Source organism: Anser brachyrhynchus (assembly GCF_964034855.1).
Source record: "Anser brachyrhynchus genome assembly, chromosome: 7".
NCBI classification, from domain to species: Eukaryota; Metazoa; Chordata; class Aves; order Anseriformes; family Anatidae; genus Anser; species Anser brachyrhynchus.
In genome coordinates, this window is record NC_137701.1 from 15759455 (window position 1) to 15779785 (window position 20331).

At 44.4% G+C, this 20331-nt stretch overlaps 1 protein-coding gene across 1 annotated transcript in view; it reads left to right on the top strand.

Moving 5' to 3' along the window:
* The window catches only part of LOC308198300 (uncharacterized protein), a 240330-nt gene extending 221189 nt beyond the window's left edge, over window positions 1-19141 (top strand). The window contains exon 7 of the mRNA XM_080600535.1: window positions 5-19141. The gene's annotated coding sequence lies outside the window, so the exon portion shown is untranslated. The remainder of the gene's footprint in view (window positions 1-4) is intronic.
* The last annotated feature ends 1190 nt before the right edge of the window (window positions 19142-20331 follow it).

Sequence of the window (20331 nt, forward strand, 5' to 3'; positions counted from 1 at the left end):
TCAGGCATCAAAATCAACTGCTCCCACACTGCAAAAAACAGAACTCTGTTCTTGCCCAGGATGATGGATGTTCATCTGCCGCATGATGGGAAGTATGTCAGCGTCACATGGTTTTTGTGAGTCTTAAAAAAGATCCCATACTTCCATTGTTTGGAAATTTCAGCTATGTAAATAATTCTTGTAAATGGAATTTCAGTTCTCTGATATATAGCTGTGTTTGCTTTCTAATCAGAAAATACCACTTAAAATAATTTGGCTAGGTGTTTTGTACTCCATCCTCAGATATCCTCAGACATCCTAGATTTGTGCCTCTCCTTTTCTTCCAAACACTGTCCTGTGTCTGCCTCAGTTTTCTAGTTTACATGTTCCTCATGTATGGAAGGAGCTAAACTGCATGTCAGTCCGCTGCCATTGTGCTCTTCTAGATGTCAGACTTCTGACAGTTGTGCTTTGCATGAGCTGTTTGTGTATAAAGCTCCTGGTGTACTTTTGAATAGTGGCTTGATTTCTGGGTGCCCAAGTAGATGCATCAAAACCAGGCCCTACTTTCACAGAACGTTAAATGCCAGGGCCTTTTTAAATCAGACATACGAAGTGTTTAAAGTTGGTTGTGCCAAATCACCAGTCCTTTCTGAGGGCTTTGCTATGTAATATCATAGTTCCATACCTCTGAAGAGCAGCAATAGCAGGCAGACTCTTTGCTCTGCTCCTGTGCCACACAGGAGCTTTCCCAGAGAAACGAGGAACCAGGAACTACATGTGGCCCTGGCATTTGATAAGATATACCTATAGCAGTGTTGTTTGGTGTTAACAATAGCATGTATCCTGGAAACTTTTCCCTTTCTCGCCCACTCTGTTTTGAAAGTGAATGCACATTTAGAGCCTAAAAATTTTTGCTGAATCTGTAAAGCATAAACGCAGTCCATGATGATGCCTTCCATTGTCTAAGCCATCCTTTTATTCCTAATATAAAATGTTGTTGCATAAAACCCACTGAGATGCAGCCTCAGAAGTCTGCCATACACTTTTGATTCCTTCTGTCTTGATTTCTAAAGCCACTCAACTCTGCCTCCTCCTATTCATCAAGCACTGTAGTGCTCTGTCATGACTGAACTCCTATAATTTGTAGTGTTAATGACTCCAGGTGGTGTTACCTTGAATATAAAAGCAATCTAATTAGGCCACCTTCTGGTTGATTCTGATTTAGTCTTTGACTCGGAAGAGGCAGAGAAGATGAGTGAATGTAAGAGTGACTGTTGTAAAGAGCAGATGTTGCTGAACAGTTTTTCAAGTTCTGCTGCCTCCTTTCTCCTTTGTTTTTGTTGTTTCCTTGTTGTGCTGGGAACTTCTACGGAAAACCTTGGTGTAAGATGATACAGCACTTAGTACAAGCAGGATGATTATAAATGGCTCTTGCCTCACTTCAGGATCCTACAGATGTTGCTATATGAGATTTGGTTCTTCCTGATTCCATAATTCAATTTTAATGGCTAGATACCACTGGAGAATGCAAGTTCTGCAGACAATAGTGTCCTTTTACACTTAGAAACATCTGTTAGCTAAGGGCGCTTGTACAGCCTGAGCTCTAAACGAGCAGATCTGTAAACACCAGCATTTTATACCAACCTGGCAGACACCATTCTCGGGAGAAGCAAATTCTAATGTCTTTTTTTATTTGGTAGAGCTCTTTTCTTTCCCCTGTCTTTCATGTGGCTCTGTATTTCATCTACTACTTTTATGGATATGAAGTTTGAGAGCCTTTTTGAAGGGCTTAATGCAGCCTGGGGACCATATGTGTAATTCAAATAATGGTGCTTTGCTGTTCCCCTAAAGCACAGGGTAGAATTGGCACCACTCAGAGTAATATTTTGGACTGTCACTATTTGATCAAAGAACTTGGACTGGATCTGCTGGTGTTAATGCTTTTAGGATGGATGACTCCTTTGCTTTAGAAGAGGTTTCCAATAACCGAGGGCAACACTTAACATCTCTGAAATTTCTGTATTTACAGAGTAGTGAACTCTCCATGGTAGTGCACTTCAGACACCCTCCAGGAAAAGAAACAGGTTACAAAGCTCATTGGCACATCCCTCATTTTTCTCTTCTAATTTATGCTTCTTCCAGTTTGGTCTTGTTTCCATAGGTTTCTGTAGCTTTCTAGAGCACTCCGCTTTGGGAACAAGCCTGAACTCAAACCCAGCTAGCAAAGACAGTTTACTCATAGCCATGGGCTGTAAGGAATAAGTTTCAAAGATGTCTGAGTTCCTTCGGGGTGGAACCACATTACGCTCGTGTCAGCTAAGTACAATGTATACCTTAAGTGCTATACGATAAGCAGCCTTTATGACACAGCATATCACATGTACTACTAATACCTGCAGATTAAAACAGCTGCCAGGCAGCAAAACCATTGCATGCAGAAAAATCAGGCAGAAGCTCAAATTTAGAGCATTAATTAATTCTCTATTAAGGAGCTGCAAATCTTAAGGCAACTTCAAATAAATAATCTTACAGAAGTTTGAAAATGAAATTCAGATTGATTGTTGACCTGTATTTAGGTTTGAGGATAACTGCTTATATTCCACACTTGAAAAGAAAACTTGCTTGTTTTTCCAATTATATCGGCCTAATAAAAGTCATTGCCACTCCTTAAAAACACTGCCTTGCATACAGTGTTGTTAGGTCATAACAAAGCCACTACCATGTGTGCTTGGAGCACAGCCATTTAACACTTTATTCTTTGTATTCAGGGTATCTGGCTGCAAAACAGAACCAGTTACAGCTTTCAGAGGAAGTTAGTGAGTACTGGGGAAGGATCGTTCTTTCCTGGTAAACTCAACCAGCTGCCCATTTAGTTTTCAAGTAAAACACCACCCTCAGTTTCCAGATTTCAGGCTGGTTTAGAATAAACAGCATAATTGGATTTACTAACTTTATTATTTATCTTTTTAACTGTTGGTTATTGTAAACTGACTGAACTGAAACTGAGGTTCCAAACAGAACTATATGTTCACTGGAGCTAATTCTGAAAGCCATATGTGAAAGATGGTACCAAGATTAAACAAATTTAACTTCCTTGCCAGCAGGCTCAGAATCCTTACTTAATATTGCCTGCTGTCTGTTCTGGGGAAAAATAAAAATAAAAAAATCTTAGTGGGCAGTAGCTAGGTACACCCAGCAAGCAAAACACACTATGAGCTCTAGCAACGACAAAGTGCAGGAAAAAAAGAGACTGAGATTCTCCAGAAGACCTATCCTCTTTGCAACGCTTCATTTCCATTTATGTCACATACGAACTTTTAAAGCCTTCTGTGTGTTCCCACTACACATTGTTGTGCTTCTGACTCTCACTGTCATTTACTCCATGGACAGTTCCCAAAGTGTCAATATGCAGTGTTTCTTCCTTGCTTCTCAGCAGATGAAATCAATCTGCTCCCACCCGACTTCCTGAGACAGAAGTTATTTCATCCATGGCTGTCATACATTTCCCAGATAATGTTTAAATGCAGTCCCACCAGTCATGACTTTCATAAACTTGATTTATTGTCTGGTTTATTGACCTCACTTTGCAAGGCTTTGCCTCCTTTCATAACAGCTGTGAACACATTGCCATAACAGGAATTTGCATTCTGTACACCAGCAATTTGCCCTTGCGTGTTCTGAAGTCTCCAGGGAGACCCGGTGGTGTTAATTTTTAATTCCTGGGAGCCTACCCCATGTTCAAGACACTCTGGGCATCTTAATAAAAATGTAACTAAGGAATTAATTTAGGGCAACTGAGCAATGTTCACTGAACCACCAGGAGTACAAAGGATATTTTCCAAACACGTCATTGATTGAGAGTAATATCCTTGGTCTCTAAATGAGTGGGAATTTAAAATCAACGTGAATTTATTTGGGGGCATTCAGGGCATGCATGGTGTCACCTTGGATTAGTTTGCCTGTGCCAGTCTAAACCTTCATACTCTCCTGTGTCAAAAGGTGTCTATTCCATGTGGCCATTGAAACAGTGAGAGACTGGGATCTCTGCAGCTGAGCAGCCACTCAAGAGCTGATTGGATCAATAAATCTATTTTGTAACCTCCCCCTGTGTATGTGGAAATGGCAGTAGGAGCCTCCCGCATATGCACGGCTATAGAGAGCTGGCAGCGGGGGAATCGAGGGAAACAGGATTGCAGCGGGCCAGAGGAAATGACTAAGAACTGTAGCAGAGGTGAGATCACACTAGTCCACAGGCAGAAACACAGAGAGGCAGATGCAAAGGTGTAGAGGATGTGGGAAGAGGGGAATTTCACGGGATGTACAGAAGCAGCAGGCAGATGCTTAAGGCTTAAACAGCTTTTTTATTGAAAAGCACTTCTGTTTATTGAAAGTTGTAGGCAAAGCTGAGGCAAAGATGTCAAAGTACATTGTCAAAGAAAAAAATAGACTGGAAGTAGTCAGTTGTGGTGCCAAGAGATAGTGCATTTAAGTAGCTTCTGTGCAGAAAAGGAGGATTCGAACTGGAGATCAGGGACAAAATCCTACCTCCAGTAGTGTCCCTAGGAAACATCTCCCGTTTGGAAGGAAGGCCTTGATTTCTTTCTACCTGACCAAAATTAATCAAAAGAAGGAAGACAGATTTTAGTATTCTGTGGGAATCAACAGGAAGAGGCTTGCAGACAGAGAAAGGTTTAGAGCCAGGCACAGTGGAAGAGAGGTTAAATGGCACGGGGCAGAGCAAGGGGCAGACACAACCTAGACAGCAGCCTCACAAACTGCAGTTTCCTGCCTTGTGCTCACTCCCTTCCCCAGTGCTCTGAAAAGCCTTTCAGCAGAAGTTCCCAAACTTCTTTTCGCTTGCTTCTTTATCAGCATTTGATAAGTCGGCTTGTTGGCACTCCTGAGCTGAGGAGTGTTGGGGTGAAGTGCCTCTTCCTATGTGCTAGAGGTTGTAGCCTTCCTCTACTGTGAATTTAGCAGATGAGCTTTCACAGGTCAATTATAAGAAATATCTCGGAGCCACTTTTTCTTATCCAGGCTCTTAGCCTTGCCCCACTGTCCTGTCTTGTGTGTAATGTAGTGGGACTGCTTGTGCAGAGTGGGATGTCCCCAGGTTTGGTTTGTGGAATAATACATCCCAGGATGATAAGATTTGACTGGGTCATGGCAAGAGGTTTGTGGTTGAAAAAAATAATCTTAAATTATTCATACTCTGTCAGGGAAAAAAAATCCATATAATGTTGGATTAAGCACTTTTTATTATCAGGTTGTATAAGTAAGCTATTAAACTGCATACGATTCTTGCAAGTCCTGGTTTTATAGATCAATTTTACAAAGCATTTTGTGTTCGTGCTGAACATAAACAGCCTCTCATATCTCCACCTACTGCACCAAGCATTCTCCTGATTAATTCATGAAGTCTATAATATTCAAGAGGAACCAGGGAGAAGAAATACATTTTTAAGCCCTCCACTAGCCGTGGCAGAGCAGACTATCTGTGTTCAAGTCAGGAAAGCAGATTCCCTTCAACACAAAGCCCGTTGTTCTTGCATTAGCATCACGCTTGTCTGTTGGTAGCCCACAGTAGTTCTGCAGCTACGCGGTGGACGTGGTGCTGGCTCTCAGAGGTTAATCAGGGCTAGTACTCGAAATGGAGGAACCATCAGGACAGAATCAGCCTCACTTGAAGCTTCGTCCACAACTAGATGAAATCCCAGACCGTGACTCTTCCCAGCTGGGGGATGCTGGCACTGGATGGGATGCTGGATTCCCAAAAGCCAGCTGGGCACTGTGCAGAGGCAAATTCTGCAGAAGCAGAAACTTCCCCCAGGAGCAAGGACAGCTGCTTCACAGTTACTTTGTGACCAAACATAACACCGTCTCAGACAGGTACTCTCTTGTTCAGGGATTCCTTCCGGGGCCGGAGCAAGGGGTGCTCAATGTGTAGCACATTGTTTCACTGTCACAAAGCAGACTCTCGCAGGCATGCAACAAAGCCAGAACAGTAATCCCAGTATTTCTGACTGACCCACTGAAGGGAAGTACCAGCAGAAACGAGGGGAAAGCCCAGTCTCCTGAGGCTTTGCAGGCTCCAAATTGCTGGCTGGCTCACAAAAGGCTGAGTATTGCGCTCAGCCAAACACTCGTTGAAATTTCTTTACTTATTAGATGACAGGTCTCAGAAAACTTCCGTCTGAAGAAGAAGAAGAAGGAAAAACTGTCCCCCAAACAGATTTTTGTGTGCGCCTCGCCTCGTTCTGTCTGTTTTTCTGTTAGGCTGTATAGGTATTGCTGCAGCAAGGCATGAGGGTGAGCAACCTTGCTTTAGGAAGCATCTGGGGAACAAAGTTTCTGTGTATTTCTGTTATCTGTAGCCTTGCATGAATGAGGGGGAGGCAAGGAAAGGTTGGTTCAAGGTGCTAGCTGTTGTCTCCTTGCCGACGTATAGATTTCTGTAATGAACGAGGTCTCAATCCTCTTGCATTGGTGATGAGATAGGCTTACTGAGTGTTTTCAGAGCTCAGCTTAAAGCAGATGTTGTTCTGCTAAATCAAGGAGGCATTTAAAAAGAAATGGCAGGATGGTGTTATTATTGGTATTGTTGTTCTTTCTGTGCGAGAGGCTCCAGGTACTCATAATTCTCCCTGGGGTTCTAAACGCTCAATTCCTTCAGAAAAAAATCTGACAAATAAAGGTTAGGTATGCTCAACCCATCATTTTTGGCAATGTCTCTTTAACTCAGGTGTCAGCTGCAAGGGTTTTTGCCACTGTTTCTTCTGTTGTTTTCTTAAAATCCCACTAGATACCATAGCAACAGCTGGATCACATGCTCCTCTGGTGTGCTACCTATAAGCAGATGTGAACAATGCTGGCTAATAAAGTCACAGCAAGTGTTGGACAGGAAAACTCTGAATTCAGCCTCCGTGTTTTTTTGGAATAACTCCCAGCTAAGGCTTTCCATCATTTCTTATGACATAGGTAAATCCAGATCTGCAGGCAAAACAGATTCAGCTTACTTCCTTGCTTAATAAAAAGGCTGTCTAGGTAGTTGACGTTTTACAGTCATTTTCTCCCCATCTTATGTCAGCATTTCTTGGAAGCCTGAGGCTGAAATGCGTTTCCGTATTCAAATGTGTTTGCAGCACCTGAACGAATACCATCTCTGCTTTATTGACGGGTTAGCCCTGCTGTCAAACTGATTACAGCCTTTGGTGTTTTTTTTTTTTAAACTTTATCCCAAAGGAGGAATTCAAAAACATTCATAGTTAAATTTCATGCACCATATTAAATTGTGTTCTAATTATTTTCCAAGCATTTGGCAAGCATTTAAAGTGATGCATGTCAGTTTGGCCTAGTAATTACGCCACTGTTTTTTAAATCGGAGAACAAAGTTTTTCACATGCCAAGTGCACGTTTAATAATGCTATCGCTTAGTGGAAGTGGGCTTAATCCTTTCCCTTGACTAATGCAGAAAATCTATGTAGAGCCTTATTTATATTCATATTTAGGCAAGCAAAAAATAGTAATTCTCTCTTTTAATCTGATTTCTGCTTCCAAGTATATCCCATAAGTTCCTACCATATAAGACTAAACCATATGCAGTCTCAGCTGTGTCATATGCCCTAGCTTCAAAGATGACTTGCAATGCATAGGATCTGCAGCTCCGGTAGACATTATGTAATCAATCTGTACATTAATTCCCAGTTCTTAAAAGGGCAAATAAATTATAGCACCATACAGCATGACGGAAGGACTGGAAACCAAAAGAGAGAAACAGAATACGTTTTTTCCCCCTGTGCAACTGGATAGAGGTTTAATATGAAATCAATGCTAATACTTCTGTTGAAAATCCAGAGTAGATTCTCTGATTTGTGATATCTGAAGTGGCTCTGAAATTGCAGATACCTGTGGACTTTTGAGACTAATACTTGTTTATAGCGTCTGCATCAATTTAGATGCAATAACTTAAGGGATCTAATTATTTTCCTTGTGTTTACGAAGTCTCTTTTCATTATGCACCATCAAGTTAGAAGTCCAGGGAGGAAATTTTAAGTACTAACGTCTGCTGCTGATTTCAGGTCTCATTTCTTCCTGAGGACTAATGAATGCGTGTGTGTATTCCTCACAAAGGGTCTGCTTCTGCTGCCCTCTCAGTAATGCTAAAAGGCATTTTTGGAAGTGCTCACTGGTAGGGTCAGGGTAAGGGAAGCAGTCTCCAGTCACGTAAAATGCCAGCCCTACTCCAAAGCCTGAGACCATCACCTAGCAAGCTGCCTGTCAGGCGCTTTCACGCATGGCTTCCACAGGTCTGCAGCAGGCTTTGATCGGTGTAAGGCACTGGTGCTTGAACAGGGGGCACGAAGGGCAGAGGGAATATTAATTGTATCGGAACTGTTTGCTTGGTGGGGCAGACACAGGTCTGGATGGACTGTCTGGCAGCCGTAGGGGTCAGTGCACGCACTGGCCAAGTGTCTCCTGCAGAAGTCCCTGGGAGAAGGGTTTGCAATCAGAAGGGAACATCCTGGCAGGCGAGGAGAAGATGCCGAGAGCACAGAGGATCCAGATGCTCAGAGCAGATTGGGTGTGCGGCCCATCTCTTCCCAGACTGCCGTCTCTGCCACCGGCAGCCAAGTGATGCCTCAGGAGCAGAGGGGCTGGCTGGCCGTGCGGGCTGGCCTCGGGGCTGGGTGGGCCAGGGGCGCTCGTCCTGCTGCTGCCCCGTCTGCCAACAGCCTGTGGGGAGACACAAGTCTGCAGATTGCAGGCTGGCAGTTCAGCGCTTCTCACGGGAACAGGAGACGAGGCTGAAACCATGACAGTGGGCTGTGAAAAACTAGACCCATTTGGCATAGGGAGATGAGCTGTTTTGTGCAGGCCGCAGCGGCTGTTTGCCCCTGCCCTGCCACTGGGGACGTGTTTTCCACTGCCAAACCGTCCAGCTGCAGGAAGGATGCAGGCCTGAAAATTGATATTGCACTTAAATGATTGCAGTCTCATCACCTTCAGCCTGATCGCAGCTGACTTGTGTAAAAACAAATCTAGAAACCTAGTTCTGCCTGAACAGCCGGGCTGGTTAAACCAGGCTAAATTAGAAATTAGCAGGTGTTGCTCTGGGGATGGTTTTATAAGCCATGAGTGAAGGAAATAGGCAAGTAATTAGCAGCAGCTCCTAGGAAGATGATATACATAGATAGACAGATTTAAAGTCATAAATAACAATCGTGCTTGAAAATGGAAACAAATCTCTTTATTGTTTTATTTGCAGTCATTGTAAACAAGCATTTTTGCTTGTTCAGAGCTCCCAGGCAGACCATGTATATTATGTTCGTGGAAGGACAAAATTATTCTTAAAGCATAACCGTAATCACAAAGAGATTGTTTCATCTCAGATTTGTTTACTGACCTCTTACCACCAGAAAATGCTTTTTTATTGCAGTCTGTGGCAAGAGAAGTTCCAGAGAACTGTAACGTGTGCAATTAACAGCGAGTCAGTGTCACAGCTAGTACAAAGCGGAGTTACTGCAACTCAGAAATATACTTATTGACATCAGCTGAGTGTCTGGCCCCAGGAATGTAAAATAAGATCTGCTGTGCAGAATGAGGCTACTGTTACCGAGGATCCCATGACTAGCCTTTGTATGGTGAGAAAATGCAGAGTTAATAGGATTTTGTTATTAGTGGATTCGGTCTGATACTGAACTTTATTCCAGAGCAGCCTGGCAGATGCTCAGCATCCACGAAATCAAAACTGTACGAGCATTTCTTTCTTACTTCTTGCTAGCGTTTTCCTGGGCGTGCTGCTGTGCCTGGGCACGGAGCTCTGAGCTGCTCCCCCCAGAGGGTGCCCTGGGGTTGAGCCGCCAGCGCCTCCTGCACACCGCGCTGCACCCCCGGATTTCTTGACGAGAACTTAAAATAGAAATACTCTGACCTATTTTTTTAAGCTACTCCTGTCTTGATATTCCCGTACAGAACAAAGCAGCGTGCCACTCTTCACAGCAGCCCTGTTCTCAAAGATTTAGGGCTGGATTCAGCCCAGCAGCCCTGCTCTAGGGAATACCCACCCGGCCATACTGACAGCAGGAGTCATTTGAGAATGGCTCGGAGCAACCCTTTTCCAGCCTTGAACAGCACAACAACTCAAATAACCGTCGCTGCCTGCTTTGCTCTTTTCATGCTCTTCCCTAGCTTGGCACCGCAATAATAAAAAGCCTCTTTAGAAGATAATGCACACCCTGTGTCACTCACCCTTCCTGTAATTTACAGGAGCTGAGGACACTGCTAAGGTCCAAGAATAACAGGCATTTCTGCTGCATTCGAAGATACCTTGGCAAAGTCTGCTGATAGATTAGAAGAAAAAGTAAACAGTTTAATGCAATCCCCAGGCAGCATCGCCCACGCCTGGCTTTGAATGCAGATGAGGCCAATCTTGAAGTCAGCTTTCCCTGTGCAGCCGCTGCTGCCTCTGTGCCTTGGAGCAATGGAGCTGAGTAGGGAAACCCTGCGGGCGGCTGAGCCCTGCCCTGGCTGCAGGGAGGTCACTGCTCAGCTGGGCAGGAGCCCGTCCCCTCCTGGGAGAGCCCCCCCGTGCTGGCTGTGGGGCCCCTGGCTCTCTCCCGGGGCACCCCACTGCAGGCTGGCTGCAGCGCCCAGCAGGGCAGAGCATCTCCTGCGTTTGACAGAGCCCCTGTTCTCGCTCCTCCTCTGCTCTTACTCCTACCAGCTGCTGCATCCCCTCACACAGTGCTCTCCTTGTGCCTCCGCGGCAAGGACAAGCCTCTCCTGCTGCCTCCTCCTCCTCCTCTCACTAATGGTGGAACATCCACCGGCCCACACTGCAACACGCGTCGTGACAAGATGGGAGCATTTCTGCTGACTGAACTTCTTTACCTCCATCTGGGGCGTTTTGAGATTCATGGGAGGAAAGCTGCCTTTTCCTGATACTTACTCTGATGATGTGACAACCTGGATTGTCATCACGGGGCAGATGGTTTCTGCAGCAGCTGGGGAAAAATAATTAGTACAAGAGAGGTGTAAGCAATCCTGCACTGTCTGTTCCTCAGCAACAGAGGCCTTGGACTTTGGCTGCCTGAGCAGCAACATGAAAGAGCGGTGTAGTCCGAGGGATCTATTGCACTAACCTGAATTTAGCATGCGGCACGTTTGGTCATTCAGCTCGTTCATAACACCGGTCCTCGACCTCACTTGCTTCTCAGTTAATGCCTTGTACTCCTCCTTGGTACCAGCATGTGTGAAAGAGAGGCCTTCTGGAAGGGGAAGCAGGTTATCAATCTGCTGTGCAGACTGCAGTATCTGGACTCAGAGAGGCAGCTTGCCAGAGTGGATTTTGTTTTGCTCCTCATAGGTTACAGCTGTTCCTGAGCAGACTTTTCCATCCTTTTCTTATTTGTGTAGCCGACTGCAAACCTTTTAGGCTACCTCAAATGGCAGTCTGGTGGAACACGAAATTGTTCCCACCAAGAGGTCTGTCACTTGGCAGATAAATAACATCATTGCTAAAGTATTAAAAGAAATAATAAATCTTCCGCCCTCTGTGTCTTACAGCTATCCTGGGCCTGTGGAGCTCACAGCTGTTTTTCAGGAGGCAGACAGATTTATGCAGAGAACTAATGTGCATGTAAATCTTCTCCCCATAGATGTTGCCACCTCCTGCGTTGAATCTTGGCCTTGGTAAGAGCTGTCACAACATCCAAAACTTTTTAGCATTGATTGAAGAGACTATCCACTGTGAAGCCACTACTCTGGTGGGTCTCTGAATTGGGGAAGGAATAAAATCTGTAGCAGAGATAGCATTACAGTCGGTAACACATTCACACAGATCAGATTCAGAAACATTATGCTGAAAATCTGCAGACTGTTCCTTTCTCTATGAAATTCCTGTTAGATATACTGACAGAAGAGAACACTTCTGTATGTGTGTCAGATCTTCCAAACCAGGGGCCTTATAATTTTGCCAGACTCTCATCTCACTCATTTGAGTATTGTCCCATCTTGAGAAGAAGCATAAATCTGATGTTGCCAATCTCCAGATGAAGATCATGGAAGTCTAGGACTGCTCACTGACTCTTTTCCTGGGTGCTCAGAAAGGATGACAATAAGTGAGAGAAGTAGTGCAATGCAGCTGCAATTTCTTTGACTCCAGCCATGCAGAAGCTGTCCGTCCGTAGAAGGGCACCATTCCTCCCTTGACATGCCAATTCAGGGGATGAAGTTTCTTTCAGTTCAGCAGGACCTGTTGCCTAACTATCTATTTTGCCAGAGGGGTTCATTCGGTGATGAAAGAAACCAAGTGTAGCGCTCGCTCAGACTAAGACCTTGAATTCAAACTTCATTTCAAGAAAGGGTCAAACGCTTGATCTTGTGAGACATCGCCATAAGCAGCCTACTTTCCAGTATCAGCACATTGCAAGAATGGCAAAAAACTGCATCTGTAGCACTGCCAAATCAGAAACCATGCCCAGCCTTAAATCCACCACAAATAAGTCTGGATCTGAGACCACACAGTATTTATACCCTTTCTCAAACACCAAAGCAAGAGAGTGGTTCTGCACTACAGAAACAATGCAGTATGACCTGCATACTGAAAAGCAGCCATCAGCATTTGCATGCTGATTTAAACATGGCAAGGCAAAGAAGCTGGTAACTAAAATTAAAAAAAAAAAAGATGCAAAATGTGAAGGGCACAGAAGAGTCCTGTTCAGATTCCCGCTAATATTGCACCAAACAAAGAGAAGGAGGAGAGATGCCTTTTTTTTTTTTTTTTTCCCTAACATGGTATTATACAGAAAAAACTAATCCTTTTCATTTAGCAAATCCATTTTGTTTCTTGGAGGGTTAAATCCTGCTTGCCTCAAACAAATGAGTAATCCAATTGGCTTCAATGTGACAACTCCCAAAAGGCAAACAGGATTCAACTCCAGAATGTAGTACACAGATTTTGTGAATGAGCTATTTGAAATGCTGGATACTTTGTGTGCTAGCTTTGGTGCTGCCCTATAAACCCGTCATGACTGTGTCAGCCAGTTTTTCTTGTGCTGAAGGTTTAGAGGGCTTCCTATGGCTCTAAATTTAACCTAGGGCCTCTCACTACTAATCATAAATTTGGCCACGTTGGTTTTGTAAGACAGAGAGAAAAGGGAGGAGAGGAAAACACTCTTTCTGAAAATAGTAGTTAGGGCCAATTTACTTTTTACTAGATGCTTTTATTTCTTGAGAACCACGTAATCTCCTAGGACAATTGCAAAACTGTAAGCTCAGTATCTCTAATGCAAGTGAGTGAGAGGAATCGAGACACATTATATAAACTTTCCCAGTTTCCTGGCACCAGGGGCTTTCTCATCTCCTGCTTGACTAAAGCTCTATGTTCTTACTGAGCCTTCTCACAAGAAATCAGACATTTGAGCTTGCAGTTTGTTTCACATTTGCTACTGACAGTGCAGGCTGTTTTCAGAGTAGCCTGAATTTCTTTTCTTTGACACCTCTGATTACTTCACAGAAGACGCTTAATTAGACACCTCCCAGCACCCACCTACAACACTTACACCACAACAGGAGGGAGCTCCCTTGACAAAAATGTTCACACTGGCAGGAAACCAGATCAAGAAGGTAGTCAAAAGTCCATATGGATGAAACCCATCCAAGGAAAATAACTTCAGTGATCTAACTTTGAGAGCTGAAAGAATGTGGAAAATCACCCACTGGCTGTTTCAAAACACTCAGATGCGTAGAGTCCAAATGGCAAGAAAGAGAGAAGAGAAAATTGGAACAAAAAATGTGCCAAACACATTGTATGTTGATTTAACTATGCCCAAAGTCAAACTTAGTGCCATCAAACAGAACCCAGATTTCTTTAGGTTCTCTATACTTGCCATGATTGCTCAACCTGCAGTCTCCCACTGCCCCATATCCTTTAACAGGTAGCAAGGCATAAGCAACTTGCATTTTTAGGAGAGTATTTGCATCCTCTTTTTTGCAAAAGTAAAGCCTACAGAAGGAGAGGGGGAGTGGAGAAAGTTGTTATATAAGGAACAAGGATAGGGAGTTCTGATGAAAGCTCCAACCCTGGGCTGCAGAATAAATAATCAAAGAAAATGAAGACGCAGGCGCATACACCAGGACTGAATATGGCACAAGCTTTTGTTTCCTGGACACTTCTTCCCTAATAATACAGAGAGTGCCATAGGACTCATCTGTGCTACAGTATTCAAGCTATTTAACACCACCACATGCAGTACATCTCACCGGGAGGGAGTGCATTGGAAACTGGCCTAGTAATTTTTAATGTGTGCTGCTCATTACTAAATGCAAGCATCATGTTTTAAAGAAAAGCCTTTGTGTTTAGAATGGGCCCCAAAGCAAAATGCTGGATGTGAACACCTCCTGTATGCCACGCTGGGTTTTATTTAGGGTCACTCTAGAGCAAGGGACTCTATGGCAGTGCCTCTCCCATGCCGAAAGGCTGAGAGCAACTGCAGACCTCAGGCAGGAGGGGGGGCTGTAGCTAATCTTGTGCCTACCCTGGGCGGAATAAAATGCTTGAAATTCAGGGCAAATTTAGAGGATAGGCCATTCTTTCCAGAGAAATTTCACAGGCAAGACCATATAATCCATGACTATTTAAAGAAGAAAACTGTGGCATACCTTCTTAAATGTCTTACAAGAACTTTGGTTTCAATAATACTGCAGCTTTTATTTTGATAAACATGAAACAGATTCCCAAGCCTTGAAGGAGCAAATATCATTGCAAAAGGAGACAGAAATCACCCATGAGGTAATGTGCTTTTTTGCCCAGCTCAGATGAGATAGCTCCCTGGAGTCTATTTTCCTAGGATTTTTTTCTCCTGTCTAGTCAAATGGCCTAATTAATAGATCTCAGTAGGGGAAAAAAAAATGCAAAATTAAAATAATCCTAAGATCATGGCGTGATCTGAAGTGCTTTCCAGTTCTACCGTGTGAAGCATGTCTCCCAGCAGAGCGTGGGAAGCCCGAAGAGCCGGGCTCGTGCCGGGGCTGCACCGAGCGGCCGCCTCCGGGTGTCTGCCAGCGCTGGGGGCTGACTCTGCTGCCTGGCACCAAGGGCATTGCCAAGCCACCTTCTGGGAAAGTGCTGCCTCAAATCCTACTGGAAGGTCAGTGGAACTGTGTCTTCCAAATCCCCTAGTTTAGCTCTACAAATCTTTTTCCTTAATCTTACAAAAACATTTAAAGTCTTCGACTTAAAGGTCATAAAAAACAAAACGGTGCTCAGCCTCCCTCAGCTGAAATCCTATTGACGTAAATGGGAGTGAGGAACCATGCTGAAGGTGATTTAAAGGGGCAGGGAGCGAGGCGGGATTTTTACAGTTGCAGCCAAGGCTGTCCTAAGGTTAAAAGCTTTTGCTGTCAGAGCTTGCAGTGCCATGTAGAAGTGGGACAGGGATGTAACCATGAACCCAGCTGGCCAGCCAATTGGTTGCACTGACAGAAGTTTCAGTCCAGCAGAAAACTATTGATTTGTTTATTTCTCTATTGAAAAATAGAAGCAAATGTTTCAGCAAAAACTTCCCTCTTTTCAACAAACGCAAGCCTAGAAGTGTGTATTTTTCCAATGTCAACTGCCAGTAAATGCCATAAACACCTCCCAGAACAAATGCATCTAGAGGAACAAACCCCAGGCTTTTTGTTGGAAGATACCCTGAGTTCAGCTAAGATGTCTGAGCACATTTGGTGGCCAGTGCTGCTGCTGGAGTCATAATCCTTTCCAGATAACTCTTTGAAGAAAAAATGCTTAGCCTCGTTTGACCTGTGTTTACTCAGGGTGGCTCTTCCACTTCAGCAGCCTGAACCACATAGAGGACCTTGTGTTTGCAGTGGGTTTGATGGATTTTCTGGGAAACAAATGTGCCTGATTCTGAAGGAGGGTTGATGTATTTTGCTTCTCTGCAAGTTGACTTGCAGTTCGTTAAACTGAGCTGCAGTTGCTGAAGCCCATTGTGCCGAAATAACAAAATGCAGCCCTGATTTCCTTTCTTCTGGGTCAAGGCTTGAAAGAGAGTGACGTTCTCAGCCCCGAGAGCAGCTGGGGTCGCTGGCTCTCAGAGAATTAGGCTTTCTGTCTCCTGTGGAAAGTCTTTGGTCTGTTGTGGCTGTTGCTTTGATTTTCTAGTGATGTGTATTTTTATACATGACTGTAAAAACAAACACGGTTTACCCGACTGCCACACAGATCCATTGCTATCCCTTGTCAACAGCGTAAAGCCAGTGTTGCACTCAAGGCCAGGAGTGACTCATTTTTTACAACTGTGGCCTTCTGGGAGCCTTGTGATGGCTCCAGCAGAATGGGCTTAATTCAGAAGTATTTCCTGCATCACCATCAGTGTCTTATTTTTCCTGGGTCCTCATTTCCTTTCCTTCTCCAGTGGTTTGGGTGTTCTATATTTGGCCAGTTCACTGAAGCACGCATGGAAAACTGAAATAAGAACTCATACAAAAGCTTTTCCCCTGAATTTCTGCCTTCATAGTAGAACCCCCTGTAATTTGACTGCCTTGTTACTCCTCCTCATCCCTGCTGAATACAGCTGTGTAAGACTTTAGCAGTGCATATTGCATTTTTAATTCCCTGTGTGCCTCTCCCTCAAACAAGAAGCAGATGACATCTGCTGCCGGGGTGACTCAGCATGCGAAGAGCTGCAATCGCAACCCAGCAGCCTCTGCTAACTAACCTGACCCATTTACTTCGAAAGTCAGTCAAATCTAGATGCCAGATACCAGATTAAGGTGTGGGTGGGGATTGGAATGAGCCTAGGAAAGGCGAGGGAAGGGGCCAGTGGCGTCCCCGAGCTAAACAGGCAAGCACCAGAACAGGAAGCAACGCGGTGGCGGGGCTCGAACCCCTGCCCTGCAGCCCTGGGCTGGGTGCGTGATGGTTTGTAGCCAGCCGAACAAAAACACCAGCCTCGGGTCTTACTGGAGGGGAGAGAGGGAGGTGCAGGGGCAGACTGGGGGAAGCCTGTATCAACATGCCTTCTGCTGCAGGAAGTACAAGAAGAGGTGAAATGACTGGTTTCACAGGTGGCTCAGGCAACGGATGCCCTGCGGGCAGTAGAAGCTCTCAGAAAGCAGTCGCTTGCTTTATCTTCAGCAGTATTTTGGGAGGGAGAACAGAGGACACTATCCTGCACAGGCTTTGGCATATGAACAGAAGATGTTAGGTAGCCAGCAGTTAACCCACTGAAAAGGTGGATTCACTGCCTTCGTAACAGCAGATTTTCACTTCTCAGTGGAAGAGGCCTTTGAAGGGATAAGAGGTTAGCAGCCTTGTACTTCTCAGTCCGCCTGACCAAGTGTAATTTTCCAGCAGCGCTCATCAGTGTCCAAGCATGTTTTTCATAGGGACGTAAATTTTTCACGAGGTCATGTTTGGTGGCTGAGCCTCAAAAAGGCCTTCTTTAATGTGTTAAGATGTCACTGATTTTGGTATCTTCACTGAGAGTTGCTGGTTATTTAAAGTCCTATATGGGGAGCTGGGCTTAGCTTTCTTCGTGTGTCTGACAGCACTGTAATGTGCTTGTCACATTTTCCATCAGAGTGGGAAGAGCTTTCCGTGGATCTTTAAGCTAATCCCCTCCCTGCAAAAAAGTTTCCTTATTCAGAGATGAGGAAACTAAACAAGAAATGATTCAGTGGTTTTCCCAAGCTCACACAATGATTTGGAACCAAGGTCATGTCTCTGATGGAAGAAGGCAGGTTTTGTGGGTGAAGCTAGTGGCAGGAGTCCTTAGGTCTGAGTCTTTACCCTGTCTGTGACCTAGCAGGAGTTATGTTACAGCTACGTGCTTCCATGTGCCCAGCTTTTTGTTTAAAGTGATCAGGATGAGTTCTAAATTTACAGTGATGGTGTTAGCAGGAATGAAATGTTGCTGGTTGTTCCTGGAGGGGCAAAAGTATAAAGAGTGCACAGGTTCTGTTCTTCAGTCAAAAGGCTCTTTTCTCCTCTGGTAATGTGACTGCAGTTTCAAGGGTCATTTTTTTAAGGAGCACAAGGTCCTAGATGATTTTTCCCTGGGATCATTTTCAGAGCTGTCTGCAAGTCCCGGTGGCTTTGGCTGTACAGCGTTGCAATGCGCAAGTGAGAAGACGCGGAGGCAGCTGGCATTCATTCCAGAAATACATGGGCACTGGGCTTTGCCAGGGCCACGCCTGGGAATGTCTCAACTCTTCCGCTGCAGGGATGCAGAAACACAGACTGTTTCTTCCACAGAGCAGGTTAGTTCAATCTGGCAAACTCACCTAACTCTCTTCTTGGAAAACAGTTGTTTTGCACTTTAAAGGTCCTTACCCTCCAAAGGGCTCAGAGCCTTTGTACAGGCTCAGTCAGAGAATGCTCTGAAAAAGGTGGGGTGTTGGTCACGATGTATGTGACAAAACGTCACCCCAAAGAGGGTTTTAATTTCAGAATGCCACATCACCCGCATTACGAAATGATATAAAAAACTACAGCTGCTCTGCTAATAGTTCTCCACATGTCTTAAAATGAAACACTTTATGAACTTGCTATCTTTCTGAGACATCCTTATCATTATCTCGTAGCAGCCTCAAGCTAGTTAAATTATCATAACAATAAACCAAGTGTCCATCTTGCTGTCTCATCCACACAGATATCCTTTATGAACACTAGCAGCCTCTCTGAAGTCAACTGAGCCACTTGCATGCGTAAGAATGTTTGTTTGCAGTGAAATTTCAAGGGTCAGGCCCAGCCTTCATTCTCTATATTTCACAGAGATACACATTCAACCATGTTCCAGTCCAGTAGAAAGCATCTGCCCCTCTCGTTACATGGGGAGGAGGGAAGAAAAGAGCAAACAACAACATGCAGGCACTGCAAAGACAAGAAACAATGCTATCTGCAGAGAAGCACATACAGCCTGCTGCCCATAAGAAGCTGGATGAAAAGACTCAAGCAGCACAGGGGGAAAAAATAACACAGAGAAGGCTAGCTATGTCTTGAGGCACAGTTTCAGTCGTCGTCTGCTGTAGTGTGGAAGATACACCTTATTTTTGTTAGTCATGCTGAGGACGAAGTGAAGCTGAGCTGCCAGCTGGTGCCTTTGGATCCTGAGTGCATTCTCCCTGTGTAACGTGTAACGAACGCATTAAGCAGCTCTACTCGAATGGTGCAGCCCTTAAAAGCGTACAAGGTGAGTACCCTGTCATTTTATTGCCTGCTCCAATGTGGCTCTAATGTCTGAGCCTGTGTCACCAGGGACCGGATGGGATGTTAGCTACCGCCCAGCCTTTCCAAGCAGTACATAAGGATGACTGAGGACAAGAAGTGTGTCATAGCTCTAAGCTGCCCCTCAGTTCATTGAAACTTGAGACCTTTAAGGAATAGTGGAGTGAAAATACAAGCCGTGTTAGTTCAGTAGTACACCACAAAAACACTTTGAGTGCAAGCCGGGTTGTAACTAATCAATACTTAATGTTACAGTGAGCGCTTCTTGGTTTCAGAATTACCGTCTTAAAGGTATAAAGCACTCAAAGGATTAAAAATAGTCTTTGGATGCCCTGCTAAGATAAACAGGGGATGTTTGAACTAGTTTGATCCTGTTCTGTTACTCTCAGGCTGTAGCACGTAAGGCAGTGCCCTATTGTATTATGCTTCAAAGACCCTCTTCTCCCCCATCAGAACAGAAACAATTCTCATTGGAAATGAACAACCCCATCATAAATGTAAGGTGAAAAAAGTGAGTCGGGCCACAGATCCCTTTTTCTTCAAATAGCAGATTCCTGTATTCACTACTGAAGTTATCACACGTCGTCAGTCTGCTGGGGAATAAACTGTACAGCAGCACTAGAGACCCAGTCATCAGGCACATATGAGCTGATCACATTAATGCGTAATTAGCACATAATTTTCTGGAGATCCCATATGGCTCCAATCATACCATTACTAACAGCAGCCCATCATATCATCCAACAAGAGCAGGTCAAGCCCTGACCTTTTTCTAGCATACATGCTCTGATAATGATAGATACTATTTTTGGCTAGAAATAGATCTGTGGTGTAACTTATGTCCTGGCTTTTTTTTTTTTTTTCCTGCAAGTGAATGTTCTCTTTGATGATCCTGGTGGTGGTGGTGTCTGCTATCTTGCTGCTGTGGCCGACAGTAACATAACAAAGCCGACTAGATCACCATCTCGCTCTTAGAACTGAGTAAGAGTCTGGCATCTTACCAGCTCAAATAGTGGTGCACTGGCTGCAGGGCCCGGGAAAAATAATGCAAACATTTCAGCTGTGTAGACGGCTACACAAATAGCAGAGCAGACAAGGCAGCCAAATCTAGGGAGACA